The 8,407-nt window shown below is 38.0% G+C and overlaps 1 long non-coding RNA gene across 1 annotated transcript; it reads right to left on the reverse strand.

Moving 5' to 3' along the window:
- Window positions 1–291: 291 nt before the first annotated feature.
- LOC124166710 lies at window positions 292–7,286 on the reverse strand. The gene is made up of 2 exons (XR_006866485.1): window positions 6,832–7,286; window positions 292–713 (listed from the first exon to the last, which is right to left on the reverse strand). It is a non-coding gene; the product is annotated as an uncharacterized LOC124166710 (long non-coding RNA).
- Between the last annotated feature and the right edge of the window lie 1,121 nt (window positions 7,287–8,407).

Genomic DNA, 8,407 nt, shown 5'->3' on the forward strand with positions numbered 1-8,407 from the left:
CACAGACAAACAACTGTATTTCAAGTGAAGATTACCGTCGTCCAATAACGATGTCGCCAGAAAAGGCTTAAATGATTCTCTGTGCACACAACGGTAGTTATAACTACTGTAAGTTTCAATGTCACTTCAGTAGATGTATCAATCTAATAAAAATTTGAAAGTCCTGCCAAATCACCAGCATAAAAATATGTATAAAGAATATGATATCTCTTAAATCACATCTCAGCTCTTACCATGCATGAAGACATCACCACAATGAATTTTAGTGGCAGGAAAGAAAAAAACACAGAATTAAAATACAGATATTTTATATTGTCATTATTCAATCACAATAATAGTAGCAATTCTCTCTTGTTACCATGAACTACTTTGCTGAAACAAATACTGTCTTTCTCTTATGATCAAAAATTATTTTAAGTGCATTGGCAGAAGCCATACTAACTATCTTCAATAGTTTCTCCAACGAATGTCTATTGCCACATTGTCACATCATCCACTTAAAAAAAAAAACAAATCCACATCCACCATTGTAATATATATGGAACTTATTCCACTGTCTTTCTGTCTTCTGAATGATAGTTTGGCAACTGAAGAAATGGCGCCTTCCCCCAGTCTCGGCACCTTTAATTCAACACGAATTATCTCCCCATCTTCTCGTGCAAGGCCACAGATTCTTTTCTGACATCACTCAATGTGAAGTGCAGCTCACACACCTAAAATTAATAAATAAGAAAATAGCAACTAAATTACTTAGTCATTTCATTTTCAATTTAAGGCATTTCTGAACGAGAAATATATCTAATGACTTGGCTGGCAAATATAGGAGATAACTATACATACCTCAATGATTTTTTATATAAAACTAGATATAAGCATAAGATAATTTGAGATGATGAAAGCCGGACACAGTTAAATTCTGGTTCATTGCACCACTCACGATTGTAATAGAAAAACGCATATTTCCATTCACGGCGGTTCATACACACTAATAACATATACAAGTTTCTGACGAGACTCAATGAATTTCTCATCATTGCTTTCCATGCAACTTATTAAGTGAGTATTGTTGGTCTTGCGAAATGATACATAAGCTCAAATTAATTTGAAAACAAGAATACCTTAAAATGTATGTGCTTTTCCCCGTAGTAATAATAATAATAATAATTTATTTTGTCTAGAGACCTTACAGCAAAAGATATAAGACACGTCATAAAAGGAAAAAAATGCATATATATACATATAATAGATTATAAATAATTGTATGTTCACAGGATATTAATGCTTAATAGGAGGAATGAAATAGGTATTCATTAACAGAATAATAATTCTTCTCATGAAGAAAAGATTTTAACTTCCTTTTGAATGACTCCATTGACTGAATTGATTTCAAATGCGCAGGAAGTTTGTTATAAATTCTGAGGCCCAGCTCGCGAGGGCCCAGCTTTGATCTGTTAGTCCTAATGGAATGATAATGAAGGTTATTACAATTCCTGGTTTCATATTTGTGAACATCACAATTGAGCATAAACAAATCAAGATTATAACGAACAAAAATTAAAATTGAAAATAAATATACACACGGGAGTGGAAGAATGTTAAGTGCTTTAAAAATAGGCTTGGAGGGAGCATCAAAAGGTTTTTTTGCAATGATTCTAATTGCACGTTTTTGTAATGTGAACACCTTGGAGGCATGAGGGGATGAGCCCCAAAAAATTATATTGTATGACATTCGAGAATAAAAGATACCTTAATACAATGTAAGAAGAATATTTAAATCAACAGTTCCTAAGGTGTCTTAATAGATAGCAGATTGAACTTAGTTTGTTGGCTAAGAAGTCAATATTCATCTCATAGGACATATTACCACATAAGTATGCACCAAGGAATTTTGTGTGGGACACATTCTCAATAGACTTTTTATCCAATCTAATTAGGATGCTCTCGAGAACATTGCTATTACCACAAAATTGAACAGTGTGTGTCTTTTGTGTGTTTAAAATCAATTTGTTAGCTGTACACCAGCTTAAAATACTATCATTTGCATTTTTAGAGCTCATAATAATGTCATTTTGAGTTGGAGAAGAAAGTAAAATATTCGTATCATCAGCATATAATATGACTTTAGAACCTGGAATATTACTGAGGGAATGAGCTAAATCATTGTAGATTAAAAATAAGATTGGGCCTAAGATTGAACCCTGAGGAACTCCTACGGTGGTAGAAGTACTTTTGGAAGAGTATATACTGCCATTTACAGACAGTGAGACAGCCTGTGTCCGATTGCTGAGGTATGACTGAAGCCATTTATTGGCAATGCCTCTCACTCCAAAATAATTAAGTTTACGAAGTAGGCGAGAGTGATCCACAAAATCGAATGCCTTGGAGAAATCATAAAAGATTCCTACAGTTTTTTGATTGTTGTCAAGTGATGACAAAATAAAGTCAGTGGCATGGAATAGAGGAGATGTAGTAGAGCGATTTTTACGGAAGCCGTGTTGATTTGAGGAGATTAAGGCATATTTATCCAGGAAAGACATTAATTGGTTGTAGAATACTTTTTCAAATACTTTAGATAAGACATTTTGTTTAGCAATTGGCCTATAGTTATCCAAATTATTGGGGCAGCCTTTATTTTTATATAAAGGGTTAATAATGGAATGCTTGAGAGAAGATGGGAAAATCCCTTGAGTAAGGGATTCATTAATCAGAAATAGAAGAGGTTCCTTTATGCATCTATAAGAGAGATATAATATTCTCCCTGGGATGTGATCAGGGCCCGAAAAGTTTTTGTTAGCTAGGGTTGAAATTATAGCTTGTAAATCCGATTCCGTACAAGGATGAATAAAAATTGAAAAAGCACTAGACTCTGGACTATGGAGCAAGTTTGCAGAAGAGGCAAGAGAGGTGGGTAACGGTGGTGTAATTGTAAAAAGGTACTACGCCAAAAATACAATGACTCAATAAGTTTCATTGAAAATACCCGATTATATAACTTAGGGCGTAAATAATTCAAGCAGCTTTTCAACTCTAGGTTATGAATGAATAGTTAAATAAGCGTTTTTAACTGAGTACTGAGTTTCAGACGCATAACACACCAAAGGGCAAGCTAAGAAACAATATTCGATTCTATAAACTTGGCTGCTAAATTATAATTCCCAGTAACTCCTTCAACCACACGTTTACTGAACGAAATAATACAAGAAACAATTAAAATAAAAGAATTTTCAGTCAAATTGCTGCTACAATATTTTAAATCACCACTTTTAGAATTGGAGACATTCATCAACATCCCCAAGCCACATCTAGCTAGAAATTACATAATATAATAATAATATAATTTTATTTCTGTTGGTTACATTATGCAACATAGAAATCGTCAGGTATACATGCATACATAAATATATACAAGGCATAAAATAGAGGGTCACATTTTACAACAATCACAGCCATTATCAAAATATTCTGCTAAGGTGTAGTATGCTTTCTTAATTAGGAGCTCCTTTAGACATTTTTTAAAATTGGATATGGATGTAATGGATTTTATGCTCGGTGGTAAGCTATTGTAGATGACTGAAGCTGAGTGAAGTGGACCGTGCTGAGATGAGGACAGAGAATAATGGGGCAAGTGAATGTTATTATGATTACGAGTGTGGTAGGAGTGTACTTTGTGGTGAGCTGGGAAATCTTCTGGGTTTTGCTTTACAAATAGGGCACAGTTTAGAATGTAGAGGGATGGAACAGTAAGAATTGACAGTTTTTTGAATAGGGGTCTGCCAGGGGTACGTGAGGGAAGGCGAAGGATAGCTTTTAGGGCTTGCTTTTGGAGAGAGAAGATCTTTCTGGAGAGAGAGTCATTTCCCCAGAATAATATCTCATAGGTGATGTGGGATTGGATTTTACCATGAAAAAGTAATTTCAAGGTGTCCAAGGTGACGATTGGAGCTAATCTTCTAATGAGGAAGATGCCAACTGTTATTTTTTTTGTAACATTATTTACATGGTGAGACCAATCCAGGTTTTCATTGATTGTTAACCCAAGAAACTTAATGGCTTGGGAACGAAGGATGGGGTTATCACTTACTCGGAGTAGGAGGCTGGAAGAGGGAGGACTTCTTTTGTGATGGAACTGAAGATGAAAGGATTTCAGGGAATTTATGGTGAGACCATTGGATCTGCACCACTCGTTCATGTCAGACACAGCGGTTCTGCAGAGGTATCCAAGTTCAGTGGAGTTTTTTTACTGTAGCAGACATGACGTATCATCAGCATATTGGAGCAGTTTCCCAAGAGTAATTGAGTTGGGAAGGTCATTTACAAATATTAGGAAGAACAGGGGTCCAAGTATTGAGCCTTGAGGCACACCTTGATGAACTTCTAGTGGCTCTGACAGGGTAATTTTGGGACCTTTCGCAGTATGATAGTTAAATTTGACTTGCTGCTGCCGGTTAGTAAGGAAGGATTTTATCCAGAGTAAGGCATTACCATTGATACCCAGCCTCGAGAGTTTAAAGTACAAAATTTAATGATCAATACTGTCAAAGGCTTTGCTAAGATCATAAAATATGCCAACAGTGGAATTTCTATTATCTAGAGCCTTGTGGATATAGTTTAGTAGTTGGAATATGGCACTGATTGTTGATTTTTTGTTTCGGAAGCCACGTTGACTTTCATGAAGCAATTTTTGTTGTTCCAGAAAACTTACAAGACGATTATATAAGATTTTTTCAAACATTTTTGAGAAGTATGAGAGAATGGATATAGGCCGATAGTTGTATGGATCTGACCGGGAGCCCTTTTTGTAAATAGGGGTAACGTGGGCTAACATTAAGATAGTTGGGAAAATATCAATTGTCAAAAGCGGAATTAATGATGTCTGCCAAGGGATGGCATATGAATTTGTTAGCTGCTTTGATGATTGGAATGGGGATTTCATCAAAACCTGAGGACCATGTATTTGGAAAGGATTCTATGACTTTTTGAACCTCTTTGGGACAAGTGGGAAAAAGAAAAAAGGACCTAAAGGATGGAGAGCTTTTGGTGAGTAAGGGGTATGGGGGAGGGGAGTCAGTGGTTTTTCTGCTGAAAGTTGAGTTATTGGTAGCAATAATCACAGGATTTGTAGTTAGGGTACCATTGAAATTATCATGCATAGCATTATGTTGACCTGATTTGGTGTTGCACTTAATAACATCCCATGCTGATTTTATGGGATTGGTCGAGGAAGTGATGTACATCTCGTTGTTGATTTTGCGGTGTGTCCTCACTCGCTCTTTTAAGACCTTAAGAGATTGTTTGTAAGAGGCCATTAGGCAATTATCAACATATTTAGCTTCCTGATGAAGCTCTCGTAGGCGTCGACTCTCAACTACTAGGTCATGGGAGTAGAGCTTTCTTTTGGAGTCTTTCGGTCTACATCTAAGGTATTTCTTGGGGAAAGCTGCATTAAAATACATGGTGAAGGTATCAATGAATTTTTTAAATTTGTCTTTTGCATGTCCTGCTTCATAAATATCATCCCAGGTTTCAAGAGCTATTGAATTTACAAGGTTAATGATTGATTCATCATCAATGAGTTCTCTTATGGATAAGATGAGGGATTTTATAAGAGGTTTTGTTCAAGGACTCAAGCGAGAAAAGAAGAGCACGGTGATCAGATAGTATAGAGGTTACATCCAAATAATTACAGCGTGAAAGGGTAAGTACATACCTTACTGTTTTTCGTGGAGGTGGAATTGTCTCTTCTGATCGGCCGAATCCACTTGATCTCCAACTCAAGATATTTTGGAAAGCTGAAAACTTTAACTTTGGGTCCACTCCTGGAGTTTTCTACGCACACCGGGTTAAAGGCGTTTTTCACAAAAATACCTCACAAACACATGTCTCTTAAGCCCAGCGAATGAAATTCAAGAAAAAAGGAAAATTCACTATCCTTTTCAACAACTAACACCACATAAATCCCTAAAAATTCGTGAAACTTAACGAACTTCACTCGTACACAACGTACTAGTTTCAAGGATATCACTACTTCGCTCAATGATGATCTTATGAGTTGACTCATTAAAACCGATAATGCGCAAATAGGCAATTATTAGTTTTTAGAGTGAATATTAATCCACAAATATAATCTTCCTCGGCAGTATACTCTCCTACATGTTACATGAATATTTTTGGTCGCTAATATTAACTCACAGGTTTATGCATTATACCGGTATGGATACACCAATATACATAATGAAAATCCCTACATATAACAACGCTGTAATACAGCAATAATACGTTAAAAAATACATTACGTATAGGTAGTACACATCAATTTCCTTGGTAAATACATTATTTACGCGAGTTATTGTGCTGTGTAGGTAGATTAACAAGCGTCAATGTAAAATGCTAACCCAGTCACGGGTCATGTTTTTCTTCCTTCTAAGTAGTCATTTATTCATCCATAGTGTTCCACATTCTTCCACAATATACTATAAGTACAAAAATAATTCATTTAATACCCTCGAAAAATCAAGTTCTTTTCGTAACAACAAACCAGGATATGCGCCGTGTACTGCATTAGCGTTGGTGAGCGAGAATGTCAAAAGCATATAAGTCTGTGGTAAGAATTTATTGAGAAATAATTAAAACTATTAATTATTGAAGCAATAACACAAACAATATTAAAATCAACCTCCAAATACACTCGCGCGAAGAATTTCTTCGAGAAACGAACACTAATTCGTCCACCGATCGATGCTCACATGAAATCTCTTTGTAAAATTACCAATTTACTAGGATATCCCGGATTAATAGCGGAGTTCAAAATGAAAGAAAAGATTTGAAACCCACCTAGGAATTTCTGTCGGCTGGAACTCGTTTCTTGGAGTGGCCATGGAAGAATCTTACATGGAATGGCAAGTATCATTAAATATCTACCAGATGCATAAGAATGTCTATTTAATGGAAGTATTTCTACTGCTTAATCTACAAAAAATACCCTAATTTTAAATACTGCTAGTAATTTCAAAAAAAATATTTGAAGAAATGATACATACTTCAAAAAAAAAAATTGATAAAAAAGAAGCCGTCGAAAGATTCTGCAGAATTTATTATCATTAAACGCATTTAATAAATCAAAATTGATAGATGAGTGTTAACTGTCTCAGTTCCACGATGGTTCTACGTATCCACGTCCTTTGGAATATAGCATTCGCTTCGTTACGTACTTGGGTGTCGTAAATATATTTTTCACTTAAAGCGCAATAAAAACGATTCTCATATTTCATTTGTCGTTTAAGTTTAAAAAGTCGCCGCCAGGGGTTAAGACTCTCATATTTCATTTGTCGTTTAAGTTTAAAAAGTCGCCGCCAGGGGTTAAGATGAGTTTCAGTACTCATTTGTTTTTAATTCCTACCCACTAATTTAGTTGGGTAATTTGCCGGCCTCGGTGGCGGCGGGGTTACGTCTTCGCCTGCCAAACAAGAGGTCGCGGGTTCGAGTCCCGCCTGGGTAGGTTTCCCCGGTCCAGGGCATGGTTGTTTGTGTACGTTTACTGTTACATATGTTGGACACCCCGGTGTAAAATGGCCAATGAGAGCTGTATCCGGTGGTTTTAGAATAAAATAAAATAAAAATAAAATAATGTCGCCGGGGGTGGCGCGAGGGGACATAAAAGCGGGCATTACAAACCTCATTTGTTTTCAGTTTACAATGTTGCCAAAGGGGCGCTGTCCACTAACGACGGATTGCTCGGTTTTCATATGGTCGGTAAGGGGTGGGGTGGGGTGGGGTGGGGTGGGGTTGGGTTGGGTTGGGTTGGGTTGGGTTGGGTTGGGTTGGGTTGGGTTGGGTTGGGTTGGGTTGGGTTGGGTTGGGTTGGGTTGGGTTGGGTTGGGTTGGGTTGGGTTGGGTTGGGTTGGGTTGGGTTGGGTTGGGTTGGGTTGGGTTGGGTTGGGTTGGGTTGGGTTGGGTTGGGTTGGGTTGGGTTGGGTTGGGTTGGGTTGGGTTGGGTTGGGTTGGGTTGGGTTGGGTTGGGTTGGGTTGGGTTGGGTTGGGTTGGGTTGGGTTGGGTTGGGTTGGGTTGGGTTGGGTTGGGTTGGGTTGGGTTGGGTTGGGTTGGGTTGGGTTGGGTTGGGTTGGGTTGGGTTGGGTTGGGTTGGGTTGGGTTGGGTTGGGTTGGGTTGGGTTGGGTTGGGTTGGGTTGGGTTGGGTTGGGTTGGGTTGGGTTGGGTTGGGTTGGGTTGGGTTGGGTTGGGTTGGGTTGGGTTGGGTTGGGTTGGGTTGGGTTGGGTTGGGTTGGGTTGGGTTGGGTTGGGTTGGGTTGGGTTGGGTTGGGTTGGGTTGGGTTGGGTTGGGTTGGGTTGGGTTGGGTTGGGTTGGGTTGGGTTGGGTTGGGTTGGGTTGGGTTGGGTTGGGTTGGGTTGGG

This window comes from Ischnura elegans, chromosome 10 (assembly GCF_921293095.1).
Source record: "Ischnura elegans chromosome 10, ioIscEleg1.1, whole genome shotgun sequence".
Taxonomy (NCBI): Eukaryota; Metazoa; Arthropoda; class Insecta; order Odonata; family Coenagrionidae; genus Ischnura; species Ischnura elegans.